The following is an 18,030-nucleotide window of genomic DNA, read 5'->3' on the forward strand; positions in this document are numbered from 1 at the left end:
GTTAAAGCATGGAGTCTTGACCACTGGACCACCAAGGGATTCCGGCACACTCTTTTAAATGGGTTGGTCAGGGAGGGCCTTTCTGGGGAGGTTGCATTTGAGCAGAGTGCTTAATGAAGCAGAAAAGCAAGCTATGGACACATGTGGGCGATGCTGTTGCAGACAGAGGCAGTGGTATGGGGAATCCCCAGTAGGAGATCATTCCATGTTCAAGGAACAGTCAGAGAGTCACTGAGGGCAGACCATTGTCAACACATCAACAAAGGCTGCACCACAGAAACCTTAGAGTCGAATGGATGTGAGGGTAAAGAGTAAGAATGATAATTCAGAACAGGCCCAGAGACAGAATGGTTGTTGAAGCAAACCTTCATTTGTGTATCTTCTCTTGCCAAATAAGTGCATCTCTAAATGCGAAGCAAACCCTGAGAATGTGGGGATGTGCTCACTCTGCATTGATGTCTAAGATGCAAAAGACAAAAGGAGAGATGTTTTTAATTGAGATGAATTTCTGTGCTAACACTGATTGATTCATCTGATCCTCCATGACCAATCCAAACCGGTAGGCATATTAATAGGAGGCATATTAAGATATACAATAGTAAAGTAACCTATTTCTTTCCTGCTGAGGCATTGATATATCTGAAGTATATAATATTTACTGACTAGAAGGCTGTATAAATTTTAATTTTAAAAATTGACTTCTATTTTTACACAGGGAGTAATTTATGAGGGAAATATTTCAAGTGGGAGAAGATAGATTTATATCAGTGGGAAATAATGGCAAATGAGATATCTATAAGACAGGATAATAAATCTATGCCTAAATTTTAGGCAACTAAAGCTTGTCCAAATATCTTATAATGAGTCTTTGATCATAATGAGTGTAGTTAACCTCCATCTTCACATTATTAATAAACTTATTTCAAAGTTTGTTAGAATTTTAAAAAGGATCCAAGTTGAGTGTAGTGAACCAGGATTAAGATATAAAGATGTACTCTTGGCATTTAGTGGAAACACTCTCGGAAGTTTTTTATGTACCTATGACATATGTGTACGTATGTTATAATTATGTTAGAATTCACATAGACGATTGTGACAAATGTGTAAACTGGCATCATACAGGTAACTTAAGGACCCTTTGTATCTCTTAAAAGAATATGCTGAATGGATGGACAGATTCGTCAAATCCTCATATGTCATGTGATACATTCAAGGTAGAAATACTTGCGAGAGAATCTCCATATCTGAAGATATATAATGAAAATTAAAAGACCCGCAGAATATTTAAAAACACACTGTACAAAGGGACACAACTTCCATGTGATCCATTTGAATACTTACAATTTTATTAGTTTATGAATCATGTTGCCAGAGTCCCAAATCAGCTTGCAAAGTACAAAGTGCAGTCATCATGGTCTTCTGGCAGAAAGTTGGAATCTTAATCTGTGTACCATTCTAGCCCAAATAAAATAACCACCAATGTACAAAGTTCTTTGGCAACGTCAATGAGTTCCCTGTTTCAAATTGAAACCATATTGTGTGTGGTACAGATGTTGATCAAAATAAGGCTCTGTTTTGCCACAGCAGTCTGCTCACTGAAGTCATCCTTTCCTTATTCTATTTGCAGTCTTAGATCAGAATGCTACAGAGAGCAGAGCTATTAGTGCTTGATTTCAATATCGAAAAGTAAGACACCTAGGGAAATATCCCTTTAGGAAACAGTGTAAGACAATAAGTGCAGCATAGCCTACTCCAAAAATGTGTAAATTCTTTTAGAGCTATGAGTCTGAAGATGTCATGTACTGAATCTGGGGTAATGCTCATCAGAAAGTCAGATGATAAGATGGACTCTCCATGGAACATGGCTTTGGATAAACAGAGAATGAAAAAATGGCTGCCCTCTTTGGCTTTGGGAGAACTGTCATCATGAAGCTTGATTTGATGATCTCTACTAACAGGAAACCATTCATGTCTTTAACATATTTCTTCCAACTGATGCAAAAGGCTTGTGATTGCACGTACTGCACACACTGATACATGGATCTGGAGAGTGAATCAAAACCAGGATCTTTTTTTTTTTTCTTTTAAGTTTTATAGATAGCGATTATAGAATAGTGTTTCCTGCAAGAGAGTGGTTTGGACTGTCAGTATTATAAGACAGAAAAAGTACGTTCACATTTAAAGCTCTCTTAATTTATGCAGCTTCAGATCAAGAACAGAATGAGTCCAAAAAATGTTCAAGAAATTTTGAAGTGGCAAAGTCAATTATCCATAATTTATAGGCAGCTTATTATCCAAATTAAAGCACAGTTCTTGGCCACTCTGCATTTAATGGGCCCTTCTAAATAGATATTTGCGGGACATCAAATTAAAGTATAACTACTCCCTATAAATTAGTCAGTAAGTGGGTCTTAGTAATGCATACAAAAATTTGTTTAGTATTGTATGCCAAGGACTAGAAAGAAACTGGTGAATAACAATGACTTTTGCCTTCAAGAGGCTTGTGATTTTTGGTGACTCTACTCTCCTTTCCCAAAATACTTTAAAATTTGCATAGTTCTGTTTTCAAAGAATTATTTCAATATGCACAAAGACGTTTCCATTTGTACTCAGGTGTGCTTTACATACATTTTTTTTGACAACTGATATCATCAATAACCTTCTAGGGACTTCCCTGTCGGTCCAGTGGTTAAGACTTGCTTTCCAACACAGGGTACACAGGTTAGATCCCTAGTCAGGGAACTAAGATTCCACACAGCCTCCCAGCCGAAAAAAGAAAAAAGCAACAAAAAAAAACAGAACATAAAACAGAAACAATATTGTAACATATTTAATAAAGAGCTTACAAATGGTCCATATCAAAAAAAAATCATAAAATTATTTTTAAAATAACCTTCTAAACTTTGGTGATCTGCATTTTCAAAAGTAACAAAATAGTAGGTTTACTGAGTTTTTAAGAACACAAGTTCTTGAACTAAGGAAATCTGCTGACATTTTTCAGCAGTTCCTTCATTGTCTAATTATGTAAGACTTAGTTAAAATTCCTGGCCTTTGAAAGCTTTTGCTCTGAACTAACCATTATCAACTTTGTCTTATCCTTTACCACTTATTTTGAAACTGGTTCATTTGGTTTCAGGATTATACTTTTTCACAGAATTTGGTGTCATCCATCCTCAGCAAAATGTAGGTTATCTAGATTCACCATGTTTTGCTGAGTTTATGGTAAATAAGGCTGAAGTATAATTTGGGTAAAATGACTGAATAATTACCTCTGATAATTTGTCTAGTTATCTCAAACTTCCATTTGCCTTCCAATTCCAATGCTTTTAATTTTTCATTTTAATTTCTCTGGACCCTATTCAAATTGTCATACATCCATTTTTGGCTGCATTCTGTGGAAAGGAAACTTTCAAAACTGTGAAGAAAAAAAGAATAACCAAATGGTTTATGGTGTTTTTTTTCCCCTGACATTTTTGACTTTACAACCATATATTTTTTTCTAATTATTCTTAAGAAACGGAATAAAATACCTCCATGTGTCTTTGTTTTATCTGTAAATTTCCTCTGGAGTATTCAATATAATTTCATGTTACATTCTAAGACTTTCATTTAAGCAAATTGCATATCTTCTAAAAGGTATTGCATGAAGTAACTGGCAAGAATATTTTTATAGGGTCAGTCATCATCATGCAATAACTTGAAAAATAGAATCTATTGTTGTCAGAGATAAATAATATCATCAGCATTAGTATCATAAAACAAAAAATATATCATTTTACACTGAATTACACTCTGAATGCATTTTAGATAATCCATTGCTGCATTTTTATAGTATTAGTCAGAAAACTTCATTTTACTTTATAATCCTATCAATATCAGTTACACTTTATTTAATAAGTACTAGTAAAGGCCAATAAGGCTTCCCAGGTGGTGCTAGCGATAAAGAACCCACCTGCCAATGCAGGAGGCATAAGATCCCTGGGTGTGGAAGATCCCCTGGAGGAGAATAAGGCAACCCAGTCTAGTATTCTTGCCTGGAGAATCCCAGGGACAGAGAAGCCTGGCAGGCTATGGTCCACAGGGTCATATAGAGTCGGATACGACTGAAGTGACTTAGCACAGAACAAAGACCAATAACGAAATAAAATATATATTGTAATAGTTTAACAGTAGTACTCTGTAAGAAAGACAACATGCAGAATAATGAATGGGGCAACCTGATGTAAAACAATAAAATTGTCTACAGTATCAAACATTGAAAAATTTTTTGAAGTGTTTAAAATATTGGCTTTCATAATGTGCTCTGCATGCATGCTGAGTCACTTCAGTCATGTCTGACTCTTTGCAACCCTAAGGACCGTAACCTGCCAGGCTCCTCTGTCCATGGAATTCTCCAGGAAAGAATACTGGACTGCATTGCCATGCCCTCCCCCAGGGGATCTTCTCGACCTAGGGATCCAACCAGTGTATCTCACGTCTCTTGCTTTGGCAGGCAGGTTCTTTTTGACTAGCACCACCTCGGAAGTCTGATGTGTTTTAGTAAAGTCCTTTAACTTTGAGGATAATGGGGAATTTTGGAGCATTTTCAGAGATAAGTACAAGAACATTAATTTTGGGTTTCATTAAGCTGACTTCTTTAATATTTCCCCTAATATTAAAATTGGTTTTAAAATATCAGCATACAGATAAGACTGGTTAATAAAGAAAGTGAAAGATAGCAGTAAATCTAACAGTTGAGATATAGTATCTTATGAATGCACACTGATACACACGTGTTCACACACACCTTACTTAATAAAGTCAATTGCGACTTTTTTTTAAAATTGAAGCTTCTTGAGTAGTTTTGCCAATGTGACACTGTTGAGACTTGAGGAAATAGTCTCATCTTCTCAAACAAGGATTTAAAAACAATGAATTTTCAGTAAATATACCAAACATTCTCTTAATTCTAAAAGGCTGTGATGTTATTAAAAAAGCTACAAACAGGGGTGGTTAGGGAAGGCCCCTGCGCAGAAACTACTGAAGCTAAGGTTCAGAACAGATGCTTACCAGGTGAAGGCAGATCATCTCACACAGAGTGTGGGCAATGAACAAAGTTATTCCAGGGGTGAGGGGAGGCTCCATCCAGGGATAAGGAGAAGCAGCCTTCAAATCACACAGAGCCTGGGCTGATGATTTGCTTCTTAATCTAAACTCTCTTAAACAATCTTGATAAAACAGTCTGGTTACTCTCAATTATATTTTTAGTTGCTCAAAGTCACATTTTTTAAATTGGAATATAATTGTTTTAGGGCTTCCCTGGTGGCTCAGATGGTAAAGAATCTGCCTGCACTGCAGGAGACCCAGGTTCAATCCCTGGGTCAGGAAGATCCCCTAGAGAAGGAAATGGCAACCCACTCCAGTATTTTTGCCTGGAAAACCCCATGGACAGAGGAGACTGATGGGCTACAATCCATGGGATCGCAAAGAGTTGGACGCGACTGAGCAACTGACGTGAATGAATAATGGTTTTACAATGTTGTATTAGTTTCTGCTAAACAACCGAGTTGGCTATATGTATACATATATCTCCCCTTCCTCTTGGACCTGCCTTCTCCCAACCCCTATCCTGCTCCTCTAGGCCATCATAGAGCATCGAGCTGACCATCCCTGTGTTATATAGCAGCTAGTGTGTATATGGCAATCTTACTCTTCCAGTTCATCCCCTCCTCCCCTTCCGCTCCCGAGTCCAAGAGTCTGTTCCCTTCGTCTGAGTCTTAGAAGCTACACATGAGATTTTGATAATAGAGACTTCTGGCATGAGGTTTACAAAAAATGTGACACACAGGCAGTACATGAATCTGAGTTATTTATGTCTATCTTTTTTGAAGAATGAGCATTAAGAACTCTTGTTGTGAGTGTCTTTCCTCTACACCACTCACTGAATATTCACTGATCCTACATTTGTGTAAGCCACAGCATCATCCATCTACATCAAGACTGATTATCCAGCACTTGACTTCTATTACAAAATCTTTAAGATCCATGAAATTAAAATGTTTCTCTAAATTACAGTTAATTCTTAATTTGCTTTTGTAGTTTAGGGCTGTCACTAGTTGGAATAAATCTCTTCTCAGTAATTGCGATAGGTGCACGGATGTGATAGTTTAAACAATAAACAGCTTTCACACACAATTTACCTTCAGCTGTCTCTTTGATATGCAGTTGTGAGCCACTGACCTTCAAGCTTGTCATATTACTGTCACGATCATCATCCTCTGCAACCCTGCCTTTTGCGTTCAGCATCATGAGGGATTCTTCGGTTTCAGATGGTAAACTAATGCCTTCCTGCTTCAAACCAGGCTGACTTGTCAACTCTTTTTATTTCTCTGAAGACTATGGCTAAGCCAGTGTTTGATGCTTGCCCTCGCTGCTGGCAGCCAACCCATTTCATCCGTTTTATGACAGCTGTCTAGGCCTTACTGACAAGCATTCTTTACACCATTTGAATGCAATGAAATCATGTCATGGTAAACAAATTTCACTCTTTATAGTTGTGCTACATAATTAAAACGTCATGGACTACAAAAGAATCCCCCTTTCATTTTTATTTAAGACTCCAGTGAATTTCCTTTCTTGGGAATCAGGAACCTATTAGAATCAGGATAGGGTCTGGCTCACAGTTTGGAGAATAATCATCTCTTAGCCTATCAGGGGTTTTTCTTTTGCTTATTATTTTTGTTTTGCATTTGCTATATGTTGTCTTATGCTGATCGTAGGGGAGCATGTGTGAATAGTACAAATCAATGTCTAAGTCTGAGGGGAAATGTGATAAGGCATACTTATCTCAAAAATTTTAAAAATCCTACAATATTTGGCAATAAGATATTCCTTTGAAAGCAGAGATTATTATTTCCAGTAATATTTATAAATACTGATGATCAAAGAGGGTAGGTGACTTCTAATCCCCACAAAGTTAATAAGGGTCAGAGCTAGAATTTGAACTGGATTTGAACTAGATTTCAAAGTTCCTTCTTTTTCCACTATTACCAAACACTCACATATGTCTTTTCAGATTTTAAAGGGGATTTCAGATGAATTATTGAACGTGGACATTATATTACACCTGTGGGGTTGATCAGACAATAATAATTAACACAATTAACTGAGAAGAAAACAAAGACTTAAGGAGACTTGCTCAGGTCACAGTTAATAACTGACAAAGTTAACACTTATTTCCAGATAGACATATTAGCCCCATTTGAGTATCTTCACCAGTATATTATAAAGTATGGACAGAATAAAACAGTGGCATGATATGTTTGACATTAAACTTCAACTATTTAAGAAACATTGAGTCAGCAATTATCATATTAAAATAACAGTGTTGGAGTATGAATCTGGCAATAGTGAATGTTACTGGAAATTAGGAACCATTATTAAAGAATCTATAAACAAAATATGACATTAAGAAGTTAAAAATACAGAGCAATATATAGAAGTCATCACAACATGCTAAGCACTTTATGCACATTATTCTATTTAATTGATTTATTTCTCACAACTACCATATGAAGCAGTGATTTTATTCTCTGATTGACATACAAGGATATTGAGGATTAGGGCTTTATTCAAAGTCATATAACTGATGAAGAGTAGAATTGCAATTTAAATTCACAGAAGCAAAAGGCGAAAGAGAGAGATATAGTCAATGGAATGCAGAGTTCCAGAGAATAGCAAGGAGAGATAGAAGACCTTCTTCAATTAACATTACAAAGAAATAGAGGGAAACAACAGGATGGAAAAGAAAAGGTAATTGGAGACATCAAGGGAACATTTCATGGAAGGATGGGCAAAATAAAGGACAGAAACTAAAAGGACCTAAGAGATGCTGAAGAGATAAAGAAGCAGCAAGGATACACAGAAGAACTGTTCAAAAAATATCTTAGTGACCCAGATAGCCATGATGGTTTGGTTACTCCTCTATAGCCAGACTATGAAATCAAGTGGGCCTTAGGAAGCATTACTATAAACAAAGCTAGTGGAGGTGATGAAATTCCAGCCAAGCTATTCAAATCCTAAAAGATGCTGTTGAAGTGCTGCACTCGATATGTCAGCAAATTTGGAAATCTCAGCAGAAGCCACAGGACTGGAAAAGGTCAGTTTTCATTCCAATCCCAAAGAAGGGCAATGCCAAAGAATGTTCAAACTACTGTACAATTGCCCTCATTTCCCATGATAGCAAGTTTATGCTTGAAATCCTCCAAGCTAGGCTTCAACAGTATGTGAACTGAGGAATAACACATGTACAAGCTGGATTTAGAAAAGACAGAGGAACCAGAGATCAAATTGCCAACATTTGTTGGATCATAGAGAAAGCAAAGGAATTACAGAAAAACATCTATTTCTGTTTCATTTACTATGTGAAAGCCTTTGATTGTGTGGATTGCAACAAATTGTGAAAAATTCTCAAAGAAATAGGAATATCAGACCATCTTACCTGTCTCCTGAGAAATCTTATGTGGGTCAAGAAGCAACAGTAAGAACCAGACATGGAACAATGGACTGGTTCAATTGGGAAAGGAGTACAACAAGGGTGTTTATCGTCACCCTGCTTATTTAACTGTAATGCAGAGTACATCATGTGAAATGTCAGGCTAGATGAATCACAAGCTGAAATCAAGATTGCCAGAGATATATCAACAACCTCAAATATGCAGATGACACCAACCTAATGGCAGAAAGTGAATAGCAACTAAAGGACCTCTTGATGAGGGTCAAAGGAGAGAGTGAAATAGCTGGTTTAAAAATCAACATTCAAAAAACTAAGATCATAGCATCTTGTCCCATCCTTTCATGGCAAATAGAATGAGGAAAAGTGGAAGCAATGACAGATTTTCTTTTCTTGGGTTACAAAATCACTGGACATGGTGACTACAGCCTTGAAATTAAAAGATGCTTGATCCTTGGAAGGAAAGCTATGAGAAACCTACTTTCCCAACAAAGGTCCATATAGTGAAAGCTATGGTTTTTGAAATCTCAAAAATGACAGAATGATCTCTGTTTCTTTCCAAGACAAACCATTCAATATCACAGTAATCCAAGTCTATGCCCCAACCAGTAATGCTGAAGAAACTGAAGTTGAATGGTTCTATGAAGACCTACAAGATCTTCTAGAACTAACACCCAAAAGAGATGCCCTTTTCATCATAGGGGACTGGAATGCAAAAGTAGGAAGTCAAGAGATACCTAGAGTAACAGGCAAGTTTGGCCTTGGAGTACAAAATGAAGCAGGTCAAGGCTAATAGAGTTTTGCCAAGAGGACACACTGGTCATAGCAAACACCCTCTTCCAAAAACACAAGAGAAGATTTTACTTATGGAAATCACTAGATGGTCAATACTGAAATCAGATTGATTATGTTCTTTGCAGCCAAAGATGGAGAAGCTCTATACAGTCAGCAAAAACAAGACCAGGAGCTGACTGTGACTCAGATCATGAACTCCTTATTGCCAAATTCAGACTTAAATTGAAGAAAGTAGGGAAAACCACTAGACCATTCAGGTATGACCTAAATCAAATCCCTTATGACTATACAGTGGAAGTAACAAACAGATTCAAGGGATTAGATCTGATAGAGTGCCTGAAGAACTATGACAGAGGTTTGTGACATTGTACAGGAGGCAGGGATCAAGACCATCCCCAAGAAAAACAAATGCATAAAGGCAAAATGGTTGTCTGAGGAGGCCTTACAAATAGCTGAGAAAAGAGGAGAAGTGAAAGGCAAAGGAGAAAAGGAAAGATATACCCATTTGAAAGAAGAGTTCCAAAGGAAAGCAAGGAGAGATAAAAAGCCTTCCTCAGTGATCAATGCAAAGAAACAGAGGAAAAAACAATAGAATGGGAAAGACTAGAGATCTCTTCAAGAAAATTAGAGATACTAAGGGAACATTTCATGCAAAGATGGGCACAATAAAGGACAGAAATGATATGGACTTAACGGAAGCCGAAGATATTAAGAAGAAGTGGCAAGAATACACAGAAAAACTTTACAAAAAAGATCTTCATTACCTAGATAACCATGATGGTGTGATCATTCTCATAGAGCCAGACATCCTGGAGGGCGAAGTCAAATGGAATTCAGGAAGCATCACTACAAACAAAGCTACTGGATGTGATGGAATTCCAGTTGAGCTATTTCAAATCCTAAAAGATGATGCTGTGAAAGTGCTGCACTCAGTATGCCAGCAAATTTGGAAAACTCAGCAGTGGCCACAGGACTGGAAAAGGTCAGTTTTCATTCCAATCCCAAAGAAGGGCAATGCCAAAGAACATTTAAACTACTGTACAATTGCACTCATCTCACATGCTAGCAAAGTAATGTTCAAAATTCTCCAAGTCAGGCTTCAACTGTATATGAACCATGAACTTCTATATGTTCAAGCTGGATTTAGAAATGGCAGAGGAACAAGATACCAAATAACCAACATCTGCTGGATCGTAGAATAAGCAAGAGCATTCCAGAAAACCACCTACTTCTGCTTTATTGATTATACCAAAGCCTTTGACTGTGTAATCACAACAAACCATATAAAATTCTTCAAGAGATGCAAATACCAGACTACTTTAACTGCTTCCTGAGAAATCTGTATGCAGGTCAAGAAGCAACAGTTAGAACCAGACATAGGAAAACAGACTGGTTCCAAATTGGGAAAGAAGTATGTCAAGGCTGTATATTGTCACCCTACTTATTTAACTTATATGCAGAGTACATCATGTGAAATGCTGGGCCGAATGAGGCAAAAGCTGGAATCAAGATTGCTGGAAGAAATATCAATAACATCAGATATGCAGATGAAATGACCTTATGGCAAAAAGTGAAGAGGAACTAAAAACTTTCTTGATGAAAGTGAAAGAGGAGAGTGAAAAAGTTGGCTTAGAACTCAACATTCAGAAAACAAAGATCATGGGATCTTGTCCCATCACTTCATGGCAAACAGATGGAGAAACAATGGAAACAGTGAGAGACTTTATATTCTTGGCCTCCAAAATCACTGCAGATGGTGACTGTAGCCATGAAATTAAAAGACACTTGCTCCTTGGAAGAAAAGCAATGACCAACCTAGACAGCATATTAAAGCAGAGACATTAGTTTGCCGACAAAGGCTGACTAGTCAAAGCTGTGGTTTTTCCAGTAGTCATGTATGGATGTGAGATTTGGACTATAAAGAAAGCTGAGTGCCTAAGGATTGATGCTTTTGAACTGTGGTGTTGGAGAAGCCTCTTGAAAGTCCCTTGGACTGCAAGGAGATCTATCTAGTCAATCCTAAAAGAAACAGTCCTGAATATTCATTGGCAGGCCTGATGCTGAAGTTGAAACTCCAATACTTTGGCCACCTAATGAGAAGAACTGACTCACTGGAAAAGACCCTGATGCTGGGGAAGATTGAAGGCAGGAGGAGAAGAGGATGACAGAGGATGAGATGGTTGATGGCATCATCGACTAAATGGACATGAGTTTGAGCAAGCTCCAGGAGTTGGTGATGGGCAGGGAGGCCAGGTGAGGCTGGTGAGGCCCCCCTGTCCATGGGGTTGCAAAGAGTTGGACATGGCCTAGCGACTGAACTGATGGTTTTTCTAGTAGTTGTGTATGGATGTGAGAGCCAGATCATAAAGAAGGCTGAGCACTGAAGAGTCGATGCTTTCCTATTGTAGTGCTGGAGAAGATCAGCTTCTCTGTCCATGAAATTCTCCAGGCAAGAATACTATAGTGGGTAGCCATTCCCTTCTCTAGGAGATATTCCTGACCCAAGGTCTCCTGCATGTAATGCAGGTGGATTCTTTACCAGCTGAGCCACACCTTAGCAAAAATGTATTTTTTTTAGGAAGCTACTGTGGATGTTGTTTTACATTGCTAAATCTAAGTTTTCTCTTATACTGAGATGAAATTGTTTGCCCTTAGAGTGTGCAGCCTGAAAAGTCACACTCCAGGCATAAATAACAAGCTCGTTCAGTTAACATAATGATCTAGAGCAGCCAAATTACTATCTTTCTCAAGTACTAAAGTTAAAAATCATCACATGGTCCCTGGAAGAATCATTGCTCTTGTGAAGGGGAGCCATGTGTATATAATATTATTGCTCCTCAATTTTTATTGTGAAATAATAGAATACTTTAAAAAGTTTCAAATGAAATAAGTCAGACAGAGAAAGACAAATACTATATGATCTCACATATGTGGAATCTAAAAAAAGTGAACTCATGGAAACAAAGAACAGATTGGTGGTGGCCAGAGACAAGGGGTATGGGGGTGAGTGAAATGAGTGAATGTGGTCAAAAGGTACAAATTTCCAGTTTTAAGACAGATAAGTTATGGAAACAAAATGTGCAGCATAGTTACTATAGTTGACAATACTGCCTTACATATTTGAAAGCTGCTAAAAGAGTAAATCATAGAAGTTCTTATCACAATAAAAAATGTGTTTATGTAAGATGGTAAGTATTAACTAAACATTTTCGTGGTAATAATGTCACTCTGTATACAGTTTTATTTATATATATTTTTAGAAAGCATTATTTTGTACACTTTAAATTAAAACAATGCTATATGTCAATTGTAGAAGGCAATGGCACCCCACTCCAGTACTCTTGCCTGGAAAATCCCATGGACGGAGGAGCCTGGTAGGCTGCAGTCCATGGGGTCACGAAGAGTCAGACACGACTGAGCAACTTCACTTTCATTTTTCACTTTCATGCATTGGAGAAGGAAACGACAACCCACTTCAGTGTTCTTGCCTGGAGAATCCCAGAGACGGGGGAGCCTGGTGGGCTGCCGTCTATGGGGTCGCACAGAGTCAGACACGACTGAAGTGACTTAGCAGTATATGTCAATTATATTTAAATACAACTGAGAAAAATATAATATAAAGTCTACAAAACCTCTATGGGGTCTCAAAGAGTCAGGCATGACTGAGACTCAACAACAACAACAACAAAACCCACAAATTTAAAGCCCCAAATGGCTTCTTAGGCCCTTTTCTAGATATAAAAAACTATAAAAGAATCAGTTATTCATAAAAGTATAAATGTTTCACCTTTTCCTTAAGATATTTTATGTGGACACAGCCATCACTCAAAAATTTCCTTTTTAATTTAAACTTTAAAATCTAAGAATGCTGACTTTTTTTTAAAATTTTGCTATAAGAATGCATTAAATAAGGTAGTGGCTCTCTCAAGACTGTAAAACTTCTTTGAAGTTATCTACAATAAATAACAAGGCCTTAGGAAAGTTAACTTACATTTTCCCTAATGGTTTGCCTCTTACAACATTTCAGATTTTACAAATAAATTCTAAATAATAAAAATGTGGTGAACAAAGGAGCATTTTCAAGCAAATCACAAAAAGAAAAATTAATAAGGATTAACCATTTTTCACACATTGTTCAAAAGTTCTTATTTTGAGTTTTGTTCTTACTTAAGTAAGGCTAAATTATAGTATGAATCCCACCTTACTAACTACTATTCAAAAGCTACATTATCCATAATTACTGAAATTAAATACTAAATTAGCGTTAGCTGACTGCTATTCTACATAAATTAATTTTTTTTCTTTTTCTGTTTTTCTGAGTTCTGTGATCTACCTTGTGTAGTCTTATTTCTCTTAGGGGTCAAAAAGATGTTACAGTGGAAATAACTGTGGCCTAGAAAGAAAAATATAAGGCTTTAATTTATTACAGAGAACAGTTACTTAGGGAACTGTATTGCTATAAAATCCTGAGTTTCTTTGTGCCCAATGTCTGCAAATTGGAAATGTCATTGAATACTAACTTCAGTAGAAACTGGGGTTTGTAAATACAAAGCAGCATATACTTTCCATGGATTTTTTAATGCTATTTCAATGTTGCACCAGAGAAGGCAATGGCACCCCACTCCAGTGCTCTTGCCTGGCAAATCCCATGGACGGAGAAGCCTGGTAGGCTGCAGTCCATGGGGTCGCTAAGAGTCAGACATGACTGAGCGACTTCACTTTCACTTTTCACTTTCATGCACTGGAGAAGGAAATGGCAACCCACTCCAGTGTTCTTGCCTGGAGAATCCCAGGGACGGGGGAGCCTGGTGGGCTGCTGTCTATGGGGTCACACAGAGTTGGACACGACTGAAGTGACTTAGCAGCAGCAGCAGCAGCAATGTTGCACTGGAATTCTCATTTCTCTGTCTTCATTATTTGGTTACCTGTGTACTCTCTTGATAATTTATTTTGCTCTTATTTTCTCCTGGGAAAAATTTAGTCAATTGATGTTTCACAATAATTACAACTATACCTGAGAAGCCCACCAATGTAGAAGCAAGCAGGAAAATGTTTGGCTCAAATGATAATTGAAACACAGTAATATAAACATATGCACAAAAATGCCACAGCTTCTCTTGCTGAAGCCCCTCTCTTGGGTGTAGGTAACAGTACAAGGGGATTTGGGAAGCTGGAGGATTAGGGGTCTGCTCCCTTGATGCTGCCCATTGGACTCCTTTTTCACCCAACACATCCTCTTGGGAGTGCAGGCTGTAGAGCAACCCCTCAGCTTGATGTCTGCTCTCATCTTATATCTTCCTTTAAAAATCCTGTTGTCACTCTATCAGTTACTCAAGGTTTCTGAATGATAGTGTCTTTAACCCTCCCAGTGACTGAAAAACTTTGAGGGAATATGTGAATGAATATGTTAGTCACTCAGTCGTGTCCAACTCTTTCCAAGTCCATGAACTTTAGCCCACAGGCCCTTCTATCCATGGAATTCTCCAGGCAAACATACTGAAGTGGGTTGCTATTCCCTTCTCCAGAGGGTCTTCCTGAACCAGGGATTGAACCCGAGTCTCCCACATTGCAGGCAGGCAGATTCTTTACCATCTGAGCCACCAGGGAAATGCCACCCCTGCAAACGGAATATATGAAAAGACAAATGTACACTGTAAAGCAAAATACAAATCTATTTAGGACTGCTTCACAGATGGGGTTTCTCTGGTGGTTCAGAGAGTAAAGAATCTGCCTGCAATGCCGGAGACCTGGATTCAATCCCTGGGTCCAGAAAGTCCCCTGGAGAAGGAAATGGCAACCCACTCTAGTATTCTTGCCTGGAGAATTCCATGGACAGAGGAGCCTGGAGGACTACAGTCCACGGACTCACAAAGAGTCGGACACGACTGAGTGACTAACACGTTCACTTTTCACAAATACCTTGTTTTCAACACTTGATTCTTGGATCTGTGGATACTTTCTTTTAAATCTTTCTAAAGACTAGATAAATCATTTTTCAGTAGAAAAGAGTATGGTTTAAAACATCTAATTAGAATTTACTTCAAAGCAATACATTACACTTTCCTATTTTGAATTACCTGTAAGGACAGAGTCTACTATAGAAAATATACAACATAATTCTTATTGTATTCTTCATTTCATGATATAATATGCGGTCCCTAAGTAAAAGAGGAAGAAGATATTTTGAGATGTAGTTACTGTATTTTTTTTTCTTTTTGACTAAAGAATATAGATGATTAGGGTATAGTGTCTATCCTTGGACAAGAGACAAAGTAGGTGGAGAAAGGATACAAGATTTTCTGGAGTTTCAAAGTAACTTTATTGTACACAATGGGATATTAATTAAAACACCAATAAATGTTATTCTTCTTCTTGTGAGTATAAAGACAGAAAACATTGCTTTCAGGCATTGAGAGTGAGCTCCTGGGGTCATGTTCTGACTTTAGCAACAGCCTATTGCAATCCCACTTATTTGGCTTGAAGCTAGTCTTGATTGCTTTGGGTGATGAATTGGTATACTCTATGGATGACTTCATAGTTGGAGCAGTATTTTTCTGCTCTGATAGTGCTTTGGTATTTAGTAAACTGTGAGCTGTTCTTAAAATATTGCCAATGATTCTAAAGAAGCATAGTGCTGAGATTAAAATATGGGTTTAATATAAACATTTTTATCACAGTTTATTTATTTACATTAACAGGAGAGCCATTTCATTGACCCTATTTCCAAAACTTTTTACCCCACTGGTACAAGATACATAAATTTATCTGTGTTTTTATCCATGCATTAATCCATGTTACTGATTAAATTTCAGTATAGGAAGTGAACTGACTCTCATTAAAATCTTTTGATATAGCCATATAAATCTTAGACTAAAAAAAGAACTACAACCAGAAGAGTCTAATAAAAATATCTATCCTTTTATGGAAGATACTTTTATGATAACATCAGGTTCTTCTACATGGAAGCCAGACCAGGAGACATGTAAATCCATGGCAGCATATTTTGTAATCAGCTGTAATATTTTCTCATTTCTGTCATGTCTACTCAAAGTTTTTCTGTCAGCCTTAATAACTTCGTTTCAGGATAGGTGAAAAGTTATATAAATTTATTTTGGAAAGAAATAATCATGAGACTGATTGTGTGATCTCAAAATTGTGGTTCCATCTTCTTACAAGGACGATCTCTGCATGGAACTTTTCTCATCTTAGTGACATCACGTTTGGCCATGGGAATTACTTTTGCCAATTAAACGTGAATGGAAACAATGACACTTCTGAGCAAATGTTTTAAAAACATCTCCTAGATCCACCATCATTTATTTTTTCTGCCATGAGAATGGCTTATTCAAGACAGAAGCTGAGCCTTCCCCTAGGTTGTAGAATGGTGAGCGCATGGAGCAGAGCTGCAGTGAGTGTTAATGAGAAAGAGGAAAAAAACCTTTCTTTGTTGTAGCCACTGATATGTTGGGGTGATTTGTTGTTGTAGTGTAGCATATTGAAAGCAAGTGGAGACAGATAAGCTCATGAAACAAAGATATGAATAGTTCTGAACTTCAAGTTTAATAATGTAAGATATTATTAGAACTAATTGCAATGAGGATATTATGTGATATAGAAATTGCAGAATAACCCTTTATACTCTTTTATCACTTAGATTATTTCACTGAAATATCTTGGCATATAGGTAATGTAAATGTATTAAGATAGAAAGTCATAATTCTACTTTTACCTCCCAGTAGATGAGAGCAAGTGAGAATTAATTTGTTTGCATTTTTCAGAGGTACACTTAGCCATCTGTTGATTGAATTATTAATACACCCACTGAATCAATGTGTTACTGTTTCTTTTCCTTTGGTGACAATTAAGAAGCACCAGTTTGTAGATTCTCTTTCCTCCTGTAATATAAGTTTAATTTATTCTTTATCATTAAAAACTTCATTGCAGAGCAACACATTAAAATATTCAGCAGAGGATAATTAGCCTTCTCTGTTGTATATGCACTAATAATGCTTGAAACTACTTCAAAATTAGGTAGGTAAACTCAGTCTAGAGTAAAACAAACTTGATTGTCTTAACAGCTAATTCAGACAACCAAGAGACATACAGCCCCCTTTAGATATTTTTGTTTTCTCTTAACTCTATTTCTCAGTCTTCTAATTAATAACAGAATCCAAATTACATAATTTTCTTTGGCTGAGATAGAAATTTCCCCAATGGTTCTTAGTGAAGGGGCAGAAAAATCAGCAATGACCCAGAAAATCTAACAACAGATTTTGCCATTTTAATCAAACAGAATTTCAATTCACTAATCAATGTTGTTACTTAAAAGTCAGGGACATTAAGCCATCAAAACTAAAAGGCCCAGAACAAAGTTTCTCCAATGACTTCAAAATATTTCGATTAACTAGTCTCTGCCTGGTTTTTAAAAAAGACAGTACTTGGAACAAAAGGCAAAATTTAATCCTGTTGCCAGCTAATCTTTTTTCCCCTCATTTAGTGGTAAATTAACCTCCTGACTATTTTATTTCCAAGGCACAAATATAATTTGAGTCAGCTGAAGTTTTATAGTTTGGTAGCAAACTAGACAAATTTTAAATGCATACTTGTACATTTGTTATGATCTTTGAAGGTTTTGGATCCTAGTACCTTACACTCAGCTGGACTTCTTGTAGAGAGATGAAATCTTTTCTTCCTCCAAACAATTTACAAAGGCCAAAGGTTTCCAAGGAAAAAGAAAAGAAAAC

The 18,030-nt window shown here is 37.0% G+C and overlaps 1 long non-coding RNA gene across 1 annotated transcript in view; it reads right to left on the reverse strand.

Annotated features, from left to right (window-relative positions):
- LOC122694089 overlaps positions 1 to 18,030 on the reverse strand; it is a 138,884-nt gene that overhangs the window by 11,205 nt on the left and 109,649 nt on the right. The window lies entirely within an intron of this gene.

The sequence above is a fragment of the Cervus elaphus genome, chromosome 5 (assembly GCF_910594005.1).
Source record: "Cervus elaphus chromosome 5, mCerEla1.1, whole genome shotgun sequence".
Classification (NCBI taxonomy): domain Eukaryota; kingdom Metazoa; phylum Chordata; class Mammalia; order Artiodactyla; family Cervidae; genus Cervus; species Cervus elaphus.